The sequence below is a fragment of the Rhea americana genome, unplaced genomic scaffold (genome assembly GCF_003343005.1).
Source record: "Rhea americana isolate MKP2758 unplaced genomic scaffold, rheAme1 scaffold_123, whole genome shotgun sequence".
NCBI classification, from domain to species: domain Eukaryota; kingdom Metazoa; phylum Chordata; class Aves; order Rheiformes; family Rheidae; genus Rhea; species Rhea americana.
In genome coordinates this window covers 434,539-447,857 of record NW_028185295.1, presented here as the reverse complement: position 1 = coordinate 447,857, position 13,319 = coordinate 434,539, and positions in this window count along the sequence as shown.

Genomic DNA, 13,319 nt, shown 5'->3' with positions numbered 1-13,319 from the left:
TAGTCCTGAGAGGAGACATACTAGCTATAACACTGAGCTGCTCAGATTACATAAATATAGATTGATGATGTTGGCACTAGTAAATATGTTGATGAAGTCCAGGCACACTAATTTTGTTTAAGCGGTGTTTGCACGATAGCATCTAAGATTGCATGGAGCAATGTAAGAATTACATTTATAGCTTCACCCTAAGGCTTCTGATGGGTAGTAGCTGAACAACTGATATTGTTTAGCACAATGTCAGTCAATATTCCCTAGCATTAGGGGARTTGCAAGAATGTTTGGAATAACATGATAGCTGAGGCCTTCCGCAGGCTTCCTGTGGCACTGCTGGATTTCACACATAGAACATTTAACTATTTTCTTTCAATTTATTTCTTAATCATTTTAATTATGCTTCATTAGGTCTCAAAAATTGCCAAATGCTAATGTTTTTTCAYGGGGTCATTCATTTTAATAAACCAAGCGTTGCACACTCTGCTGCAAAAGCTGACTAGTAGTCTATTTTACCTTAATTGTAAGTTTTAAGTTAAAAAATAGTAAAGAAAATATGCATTATTAACAGTTATGGAAAACGTAATGCTCTGAAGTAATTCAGTGACTATCTCTTTTGATCAGTTGTATTTCCTCCTGGCTGTGCCAGCCACACCACAGCACTAGAGCCTGAGAAAGTTCCCTTTCTTGAACAAATGATCTTACCCTGTCCTCTAGACAAATACCTATGTCATTACAGCAGCACAGCCATCYTTGGGAGAATATCAGGAGCTCAGGAAATCTTCAGAGTGGTTAGAGAAAAACTGTGTAGCTAACTTTAACCCACTGTTCCGTGGGAAGCTTCCAGCTCACACTGCGTCTGGGARACAATTTTCATGTCCTAGACATTAYAGACCAGCATGCCCCACCATGAATTCTGTTGCTAGCAAGATGAACTGGGCCATTGTACATAAATGAGATGTTCCTCAAAAGACATAGCCTAGTGGATGTGGATTATTATGGCCTACAGTGGACATGCTAAAAACGCGCACACAGGAAGTCAGCAGGTATCAGAGAAGATATTTAGCCAACTAAAGATGGTAGAAAACATTGCTTATAGATTCTGAGGACCAGTTAGAGCCTTCAAAGCATTTTGTAGCTGGCTGTACATTCTTTGTATATTATTATCTAATCTAATAATAAAGTATGAGTAGTTTGAGATATCATATATATCTTCACTGAAATTAACCGTGTGTCTGGATGTATAATTTGTGTGCAGCCAGTGAAAGACTCAACATACGAAAGGTTTTGTGATGGCAGTTTGATTTCCTATCACTGTTTTTTGGTCATATAACCTTTAGAAGACAGAAAGATTAATCTTCTAGAATGACAAAATTTCATGAATTTCCATTTGTTTGAATTAAATACAGAGGTCAATCAAATCTAGTATATGACTAGACTATTCAGTGTCAAACCCTCTCTGTTGGAAACCCATGGAAAATATTACTTGTTCACATATCAGGTGTATTTCTCTCCACATAAATAAGAAAATGATAGAATCATAGATTCAGTAAGGTAGGAAGGGACTTCTGGAGATCATCTAGTCCAACCCCCCTCCTCAAGCAGGGTCACCTAGAGCATGTTAGACAGGGTTGCAGCAGCAAGGACACCCCCTTGCTGAAGCTTGGGCTTGAACCGGTGACCTTTAGATCTTCAGCTGAACGCTTAAATCAGCTGAGGAAAAATAAAGGACACCATAGCTCTCATCTGAAAAGGACTTTGAAGGCAAGGTTTGATCTCATCTTTAATAAAAATAATGCAATCTAAAAATTCGTTTAAGCTATTTGTTTGGTTCTCTCGGTAATCTGTGGAAATAASTGCTTCCAGAGTGCAGTTCACCCCATGCCAAATATCCAAGACAGGTGTGATGAAGAGATCATTCAGGAGGCATCTGTCTGTCTTTAATAAAAAAAAAAAGACACCAGATGAGCAGCTTGAACTAGATGCCTAGGCTTTCCATAGGTGAAATAAATCCCATTTTAAATATTAGCATTTTGAGAGTATAATGTTTTATATCCTTTTATTTTTCAATACCATATAAGGGGATTTTTTGTGTATGTTATAAATCCTATAATAAAAAGGAAGAACACTTAATCCTACAGTAAAAGTCCATATTAATATTAAGAACTGCAGGTGTTTGTACTGCTGAAAGTGTCTTCATGTGCCTATATCTGGATTGCAAGTCTGGATTGTGATACACTGTCAAGGTTGAAGTTTATATATCTGACAGCCTTTGTTATTTTTTCCAGTGCTCATAGCTTTTAAGATCACTATAGTTCACCAAAAACATACAGATAATTCTGAATACTATTTTTAGTATTAGTATATTATTATATTCTAAACCAAATCTTTACATTTATTCACCAATTTTGACTATTTTATATGTATTTTTATGGTTTGCTTTCCAGTTACTTTGTTAAATTTAAGTGTGTACAAAACATAAAATGCACAGTGGAGGAAGCAGCTGTGAGAGCTACAGAGCTGTGATGACAAAAAGTGCTCTTGACAATGCTTCCAGATTCTGTGAGCCCAACTTACGAAGTACCAATAAAATKGCAGAACTTGAAAATAGCAATTAAAACAAAAACTTCCCAGCTTGAGTCATCTGAAAGAACAAAACAAAGCACTTTTCCATTCTCAGTATGTAAATACCAGAACCTAACTTTTCTTCTACTTGCAGATCTTTTTTTTGCTTTTACTGCTGAATGTTGTTTACCGTAAAGAGAAATATTTATGACACYGATGCTCTAGGGATTGTCATACTGAAATGGCTGTTTTTCACAGTATAAGTCTTCTGCAAGGCTACATTTGTTAATGCAAAGAGGGCAGCCCTTGTTTTGTATTCCATCGTTCACCTTTCAGTAAGTGAGCCGTAGTCTAGGAATCTTTCCAGCTGTGAGGATAATCCTGACGGATGAGTCTAAGCGGTTGTCTTATTTTTGCTTGCATTATCTACTCATATAACGTGTAGCAGTATGCCATCTTTCTTTGGAAGCTGCCACAGTAGTTGACTGTTTATTAATGGGCCTTTAGTACACATGCAGTACAGCATCTCATAACTGCAAAGGACTTCACTGACAAGTCATTGCATGATTTGTAATTCATATTCAAAGAAGATATGTAGAAGTTTCTATTGGCTGGAAACCCTATTCAGGGATATAGCAATGATCTGCTTTCTAGTTTGCATCTTGTCTTACAGTCTCTGAAGCCACTGAACAAAATTCAACTAATAAATATGCTTTTATCTCTAGATCTTCTTACATGATTGTATAGTGCCTAGCACTCTCTGCTCTAAGTTCTGACTAGAATTTTTAGACACAGCTGCAGTGTGTGCTGCCAATATTGTCCCTCTAGGAAGTGTCTAGTAATGTTTCCTAGAAACACATGCTACAAACCCATCTCTTGTAGCTAGAAAATATTACATTAATATGTAATGTATGTCCATTGACTCATTAACACAATGCAAAATAAACTTACATATTAACATATCCCTGAATGGGTAGGTGCAGATTCAACCGACTTTAAACGCACAAAGTGCGTGGTTCAGATCTTACCCTTTGCTCCATATGTACTGAAAGTATGAATCTGAAAGCACAATATCTAGAAGGCAATTTATAGCAACCGTTCTGAAAACAATATGAAATGAATTAAGTTTCAGATGATTTAAAGTATATTCCTTGAGATTCAGTTATTTCTATAGTCATGGCCTCTAAAATTGTATAATTAAAATGTTTTATTTATGGATAGATGAGATTTTAGTTAGATGAGATAATGTTAAATGGTCTAAATCACAGTATTTTAATTTTGTTTTAAGAAAGGTCAATTTTATACTGGTGAAAAGTGACTGAGGGACAACTCCAGAAGCAGAGTTCAGTTCTAAGAGCAGAAATAGTGCGTGGAGAAGCTGTAAGTAGTGAACTTCTGCAGGAGCTACCATGCTTTCCTTGGTCACTGTCACCAGGCCAGAATTAGGGCCAGTGTTTATGGTGCTGTTTTGTGACATGGACAGTTACTCATTATGACCTGGAATGAGACTATAATGCTTTAATGGGATCTGCAAATCAGCTGTCACGTTATCGCAATATTTAGTGATAAATATGATGAAGTTCTAATTTGAAAAAGCAGCTGCAGTCTTTGAATTAGGGAGGTATTATGGTCCAATGGACAAGATCAAGGATTTGGACTCAGAAAAGCAGCATACTGATGCTGGCTGGGCTGGGTAATTGCTATATTACCTATATCCTGTCAGGTATGCTTCTGAAGTGAGTTATTGGATAGCTTTATCTAGAACATTAGTGAATAAATGACAGGCAATTATCAAATAATGATTAGTGAGTAAAAACATTTCTAGAAAGGAATAACCATGTGAGCTGAAGTTCATGAAATATCTCTGTTAAAATTTCCAATATGTTTATTGCTAATTTAGTAATACAGCTCTAACTCTACCGTTGCAACTCTACCATTGAAATATTGAAAACATTTGAGGCCTGTTCATGAAAATAATGCTTATTTGGCATATTCTAGCAGAATTCTTCATTTTGCTTTTCATAGCTAACTAATAAAAATAATATACTCACAGTACTAAATAATGAAGTTAATTTACATTCATTTTCAGAGTCTATGTATATTTTATTGCTTATTTTGAATGCTTGTTACATTTATTGCTTGAATGCTTTATTGCATTTGATGTTATGTATATTAAATTCAAAGAAATAAACTATTATTGTTTTTTCATTTTTGCAATTGCAGAGATTAGTTCTAATGTTAGGTTTCTAGTAACACTACAGTTCTAATAAAATTTGCATTCATGGATTAGTTGGAATATAAAATTATTGACATATTAAATATTTCCTATTTTCAAATATTTTATCATTCAGACTTGACTAACTCATACAGGTTCATAAAAGCAATCATAGGTAAGGTTGGAAGGGACCTCTGGAGATCATCTAGTCCAAACCTCAAACAAGTGGCCCATATGGGAATCGAACCCACAACCTTGGCATTATTAGCACCATGCTCTAATCAACTGAGCTAAACCTAATCCCAATAATTGCAGACTATTTATAAATCAATATAAACTCTTAATTTTCATTAACTTTCCACAAGATGTGGGAAATAGTTTATAATTTTATGAGGTCCTGCAAGTTATTTCTTTCTATTATCAATGGATTATCTTTTAGAAAAGATAACTTACTGTTCAATACAATCCATCAATCCATTATGTATTCTAAAGGAGCTTTTTTTTTTTTTTTTTTTTTTTTTTTTTTTTTTTTTTTTTTTTTTTTTTTTCCTGTATTTGTATTGGCTTGTACTCAAATTGCTAGATTATTTAGGAAGAAAGTGATAAATATACATTTAATTGTAAATAGGAGAGTATACTTTATCAAAAGAATTGGTTTTATTTTCCGTCATTTCAGTCTGTCTATCCACACATATTTATGCTGGCACACCTCACTGTTTGTTGCAGACGAGGAACATCTCCCAAAGTTTTGGCCTGTCCCATGATAGTAGGATCTAGACATCCTGAATTTTTATGACATTCTAGAGCTCAAATAAGGAACATATTCCTAAATTTGTGATTATTTTATTTTTGAACAGTTTCTAATCAGAAAGAGAGCTCTATCTAGTCATCACTGTGATATAGGAAACTAAGATGATGACCTCTAGAATGTAAACTGCTGCATTGTTATATTTTTTTGTTTTACGAGAGAGTCAGAAGCTGAGTCTTTTCAAGTCAGAAAAAATATTTATTAGAGTATCAGCCCTGCCTATATTAACAGGAAATTTGATAGTAGATGATTGGCAAAATCTGACCTTAGTAAAATTAAACTTCAAAGTCTAATATGACTAAATTGTGAACATTTTCATAGCAGACCATCATCAGCTGAAGCATGTCTGCCTGACAGACRTTAGCAGAGTGACTAGATTTATTTATCCCAATTTATTTTCTATAGAAGCAAAAATGCAGTTTTGTTCATGTGAACGGGCAAAAGTTATACTGATTATTTGGGCAACTGAGATATATGTTGCTGTCCTCCAAAATTAATGTCCTAACCCTAACCCTCCCCCCACCAGATTATCATAAGGACAGAATATAGGAACTTTACATCCTAAACCAGTGCTTTCTGTGGTTCGCTCAAGGATGAATTTCCTTAACTTTCTCTGCTRAATGGTTTATAACTTCTTACAAGCTAGTTGTTAGATGAAGACATAATCACAAATACTGCTTTTGGTCTTGCTTTGTCCAAAGGCAGAGGGCAGTGATACAGGTATAAAAGTTATTTTGACAAATATTTCTTCATGAGATTATAAATCTAATTAGATTATTACATGTATTAATGAATATTTGTTATTCTAGAAGTTATCATTTTTGTGCTTTTGTGTCATTACTACTTTCTCTTACTGACTAATGGTTTAAATGAATATATTGAAAAAGTGCATGTATTACTACAGTAGCACTATTTTGTTTCTTTTTTGCTATCTAAAAATACAAAGACTAAATCTTTCATCAACMCTATTTTTACTGTATGAAGCTCTTGAGAGCAAATTTTAAAGCAGTTGTCCTAATCTTCCAAAAACAAGGCAAGAGGAATTTCTTCATTCCATTACTGTATTCATAACATAGTATAATGGGCACCTCCTGTATCGCTTGTACCAGCCTATCTACAGAGGTGACTTCACTGAAGGAGCAAAAATAATTGTAATAAAATTCAGTACCTTCCTGAAATCAATACTGAAGCAAAACTTTTGGCTTATCCTTTTTATTAAATAGGGAAGGGAATTGAGAGAAAGAACAAGTGGAGAGTCAGCGACAGCATCTGATGAAAATGGAAGTGGGCCAGAAGAAGGTAGGAATAATCTCTGCTAAGGCTGGATTGAAGTCAGCTCAATCAGTGTTTGAATGTGTGGGGAATTATAGTTTTCGCAGGTACTTCATGTTTGCTGATCATTAAATGTTCTCAGATGGAATTACACAGGCAGAATACAGCACGAACTGTCATGATCAGTGTTTTTCTCATTGTGATTAATGTCATTACCTGCTTCACTTGTTCCAGGAAGTTGTATCAGCTATTATATTAAATACTCTCAAGCAACTGCAAAATGTTTAGTTAGACTAGAACATGTTTATGTCTGCTGTTCTTCACAATTCTAGAAAAACTTGGTAAAGAATGGTACTATTACCATAACTGAAATCTCCTTTCCACCTGTTCTTCCAGGCCTACTTTTGTGGCCCCTCATATTTCCTTCATGTTTTAAATTGAAACATTACTATAGAAATCCAAAATCATTCTAACCTCCATGTTATATAAATTCATTAAAATCTTGGTAACTTTAGATTCKCTGCTCTTGATAAACTTAAGTTAGGAGTAACTGACTTAGGATGATATGCATCAAGGAAGACAGTCAATGTTAACTGTCTTCCTGCATGGAGAGAAAGCTTTTGACACAGTTATGTGGTTGATTACTAGATATTATTTGCTAACAGGTTCAGATTTTCTTTTCTATTCTATGTTCTTTGCTGTAAGTACAATGACTACTTGATATTGATCCCAATTTGAGTAATAATTTTAAGTATTCAAGGTTGCTGTCTTAAGTTTCAGGTAATTTCAGATTACTTACAATTTCGTATTATTATAAAAGATTAATTTTTACAATTTTTGCTTCAAAAYAATAATAAAAAAAATCCAGAGCTTTTTTCCTTTGGGAATATTTTAAAAAATATTGATCATTTTGACTTAAAACTATGTAACCTTTTTGTCATGATTATCGCTAACATTAGCAAAACTACAGCTAGAGAGTCTTAATGATGAAACTGCCTAACTACTTATTTATACTCTCTGTACATAAACTGGTCTTGGTTATTCATAAAGGTGGGAGAAAATGGTATAAGAAGAGTGACACTGTTATAATGCTAAGTGCTGTTATCAGTCATGGTTTTTACTTCACCTGTGACTTCTTTAACTCTTCTGTACTGACATTTAGAATATCAAAGTTCAATATTCATTTAGTGAAATCCAAAGTTATCTGTAACCACATTTTTAACAGTAAGGYCTGACTTTTCCACTGCTTAGCTTTGTGAACACAAAACTCAAAAAGCCAAGATTCCTAACCCCTTTTCCTATAGTTACAGATATTGTCTCTACTCTGAAGAATTTAGGAATACTATTGCCTCTTTTACTGTCTCTTTTTTAAAAATATTACCTGTGCACCTTCTCCCACATTTAAATAGCTCTTAGGATTCAGGATTACAATTCATTATTTATTCTGTTATATTTTGTTGGACAACAATCCATACGTTATCTGGTCCAACCAATTTCAGCATAATTCAATATATTTTACTTATTGTTAAGGCAGTTGCATGGAATAACTCCTTAGCAGCAAAGTAAACAAGCACTATAATTTTATTTTCCTCGCCACTTTGATACTCACTCAGAAAAGTGACATCCTGACTCTCACTTTACTCCTCTTAAGTACTGCCTATTCTCCTTAAATGAAAAGTCATTAAAGAGGCTTAGGGACCTTTTTATGATCAATTCAAGGGATTGATATGGATGCCTCCATATCTAGAAATGTAGCAGGCAGAAGGAAGAGTTTTATTTTCATGAATGGAAGTTTATAGCATTGACTACAAGCATGAATGGTTGATAGGAAACCTATGGGAATTCAAGTGGGAACGTATTGGCCTGTATCAACTTCATAGAATCTGTATCTGAGCTATTGATATACTTCGAGGCAAGTTAAATTAAACCTATTGGCCTGAAGAGATATGTGTAGAATTCTAGGGAAGTTAAATGCAAGTATTCACTGCACTTTGAGCTTGCTGTGTAACAAGATATCATTTTAATCTCACGGAGCCAATGCTAATATTAATGTATTCAGGTCTAGGGTCATCAAAGGCCTCTTGGATGTGATTGAGCTGTAGGAACTTTACTCAGCTGAACAATTAAAATATGCCCTTGGCCTTACCAAAGAGTAGTTTTTTGAATACTTTCAGTAATGATTTTATGTATGTACAGACGCTTGTGACTCTGGCATTAGCTGACCCTGTCACCCTTCAAGAAGATTATTAATTTGCCCAAGCTGCCTGAAGGCAGCTTTCATCTTTCTCCTGAGTGTTAAGTGAGTCATATAGCTTGATGGCAGGAACTGCTAGGAGAAATCTTGGAAGGAAATGGGTAGATTGACATAGAAGATCAGAACATGAAGGAATAAGATTAAAAATAGCAATGAGAGATTTGTAGCAGATCAGGTTGCTGAAACACAATTTAAAATTGTACAAAAAATTGCACTATATCAGTCTCAAATAACTAGTGGGCATAAGTTCCCTGTATTTTCTAAATATGAGCGAGTGCTCACATTCATTCATTAGCAATAATAAGATAAAGGAATAAGTAGATTTGTCTATATGTCTAAATACAACAGTTGCAACTGATCCAGGCTAATGTTAAGAGAGATAGCCTTATAGGGTAGATCTGATCTGTGTAGCACAATGAAATTTTGAACTCAGTTTGTTGTTTGCTCCCAAATGAATTCTCTTCTGTTAGACAATGTATCATACTGCCTTCAGTTTGCTGACATTCCTGCTTAGGACAAATTGTCAGATAGAGAAGAGCAAAGAACCCAACTTCCTATGAGACATGGGGCCCCTTGCTATAAACTTTTACAAGACGGGCAGTTTGTACAGCAAAATYAGTTCTTTTGTCAGAAATTGTTTTGGAAATGTCCATTATTCATCTCTGATTGTAATAGATTGCAGTGTCATTTGTTATGGATGCCTTACTGACACTTTGGAATAGGATCCATGAATAAAAGCTGTGCTAAGAGGGTGAGCAAGGTTAGGAAATTTGTTTTCCACCTGAACCTGAGAGATGCTAAGTATCTTGAGCATGCACTGTAGAGAGAACGCACAGCAAATGCTCATTTTGTGAGCTGTCTCTCAGTTCTCGGTAAGATGGACTGGACATTCAGTCTTTTGTGACMTTCTTAACATCACTCTTCATGGACTGTGTGGCCAGATGGGCTAAAYCCTGAGTCTGTATATATCAGAGTATCCTAACTGAGTAATCAGATTAGAGCTGAAGTTGTCTGTGAAAGCCTATATCTGACAATCACTTTCATTCACTTACTATTTATCTTATTATGAAGTATTTTTAAGCTAATAATGACATGAAGCACTTCATATTTCAGAAAGCTGCTTGGAGATCTTTCTACTGTTTATTAGCATCAGTAGTAACACTGCAATTTTACATAAAGCATTTTTCATCTATTGGTCAAAGCGGGGGTGTGAAGTTCTATTTTCTACCTTTTTTTTTTTACTAATGGAGGAAAAAAGGCAGAAATACCTTATACCACTGTGTATAGCATATAAATTCCCAAGAACTGGGAATAATAATGAGCCTCCTCACCCTCCTGGTTTAAGCCACTAAAACTTGCAGATATGTTCCTTTAGCACGTGTATAAAATTAATGGTTTGTACTACTSTTTTAACCATCTAAATTTTAGGCTGGCATTATATAACTGACTGATTACACTTTTATGGTAGCATATGAATCCCAAATCAGCTTTGCATGTTGCTGTGCCCTTTCCCAGCTGTCACTGGTTAAAAACTATCCCAATATATATATTCATTAATGCTTCCTGTATTTACATTTACTGCTTTACTTTATCTCTGTGAACACGCAGTGACCAAAAGCCTCCTTCTGTGGTGCATACTGAGGCCGGATGAGTGAATAAACCCCTCTGAGAAGTGATATGCCTCTAAAAATATATCATCTTCATTTAACAAAATTTATTGTACTGTACATTTGCCCACAGCACTTTCAATATGGTTCTGCTCGATGAGTGTGCATTCATTATCTTATCATAAATGTAGGTTCATGGATTTGAACCAGACAGAGCTGGTTTAGGAATTCATTGAAGCGATACATTCATGGAGAGGAAATGCCACATAATAAAAAGAAACTGGTTGCAGCAATTATGACATTCTGGCAAGAAGGCTTCTTGGTACRAAAGTGCAGTAAGTACTTTGAGCCCTCACAGCAGGGAAGAGAAGGAAAGCAGGCTGCCCTAGGCTTTCATAAACTTTGAGGAAGTGTTACTCTGCAAACAAGATGTATTGTAAGAGCACTGAATTAGCATGTCCTAATAAAGGTCTATGGCTTTGTAAATCTGAGCATGTGTTCTTTCAGCTTTAGTGGCACAAATGCATTGAAGATAAAAATTACTCTTTTGTAAAAGTGCAATGTATAGAGGTAACAGTGCAGTTAATGACACCGGGCAATGGAAAACAGAATKGATGATTATCCCATGCTAATTGACCCTTGACAAAGCTGGGATCATAAGCATGAACAGCTATATATATATTTTTTTTAGTATAAAATACCAAAATGTCCCACATTTGGTATGCAGCACACAATTTTTGTTTGGCGTAGTTTTTTGTGTAACAGCTACCTATGGCAGAAATCATGTGGATCAGTATGATATGAGAACATCTGAGGTGCATGCTGGCAGCAAAGTTTAAAAATCCTGAGACATTTAAGCAGTATGCATAGTTGATGTACCTTCAAGTGATATGGACTCTAGCCTCTGTCCACATGTCATCAGTAGGACAGYGTAAGCAGGCAGGGGCCAGTGCTTGGTCATATTACCCTTCATCCCAAACTGCCACCTCGTGGGATTCAGCTGTATCTGCAATAGCACTTTGGTGCTTTTTGATGTGAAAGCTGTTCAGACATGTCCTATTTTCTGGTTGCGTGTGTAACTGAGGTTCACTGCTACCTAGGTCTCATGTGCCCTCCACGTTGACTGTCCTCCATCACTCCGGGTTTTTCATCAGTGTTCTATTTGTCCTGTCATCTGTCATCAACCTCTTGGGAGAAAAAAAAAGAAAAAAAATACCAAGCATAATATATGACATGGCAAAATTTTGAGCGTTACTCTAACTCTTCTACTATACAGTGCCAGTACATTTAAAGTACTATAGAACTAAGTATTAATTGATATGCTCTCTATTCTAGGAAGTAAATTATGAGTTAAACTTCATATAGCTGTGATTCATTTATTTTTACTTTCCATGAACATTCAAAACCTTGAGCCAGCTTCACATAGAGGCTTGTTAAAGTGAATTTTCAGTTCAAAGACTTGAACTGCATYGTGAACTACCAAAAGAAAAGAAATCACTATATATGTAATCTTAGTTATTGAACTAAGTATCTAATCAGGAGGCAGGAATAATATCATGTGATTTGCATAATTACATGCCAGTGAGCTATTTGACTAACAAACCACAAACTAYATATTGTTGTCGTTCACAGTTCACTATATGGTAATGAACTCACTCTTGGCAAGAGTCATTCACTGAAGAAATTAAAAAAAATCTGGGCAGCAAATGCATTTGAAAAGTTCTGGAATTCTTAGTATTCATCACTTAGCTGTCAGAAACAGCTGCAGGAGGAAACCCACATGCATTTTGAGAACTCTCCTTACAGAGCACTATATAACTCATTCAAATATCTCACAGTTTCTCCTACCCAAACATATTCAATTCACATTTTTTCCCTCAAAAACTCTAGATATTATAGTATGATAAGAACATTGTATCCTGGAGATGTGTATGATTAATGCCCTCTTCTGAACATAAACATCACAGTAGGTGAAAACAAATTTAAAGAATACATGATCTTCAAATGRTCAAGGATGTGTTTCTTCTTTTTTGAAAATATCCTCATATGATCTTTTCCAGATTCCAAAAGTGACATTTCTGACCTGTCTGAATTATACTACCCATAGTTAGACCAGTGTTGCTGCATTTCTGCAGACAGYGCTTGCTCTCTTTTCCCAGTGTTTTTTGCAACCCCAAAAATAACTGGTTGAGGCCTAAGATAACTGTAGCTCAGAAGACATTGTCTTGTTGGTGATAAAGAAATTGCTGTAGCAAGCTGGTCTAAATTAAGGATTGGCTGTTCCTTGTGAGATTTTGATTTATGTGCCTAAGCTAGTTATTCTCATCTTTAATTTTATCCTGMAAAGTGCAGGATTTTACACAGGCAAATCTAGGGAGTTGGAGTTCTATTTTTGGTCTTTATAAATGTCTTTTGCACATTCAATTTCCATATATAGTTTACTCAAAATGGCATGTTATCAGCACATCATTTGTTTATGTAGCATTACATTGTATTACAAGAGGATAATTTTTCTTTGTATTCTGTTCTAGTTTCTGTAAGAAAAGACATAATGATCTTTTTGTTAGTCAAGACTTCTTGCTTGCATACCTCAAACAAGTGGCC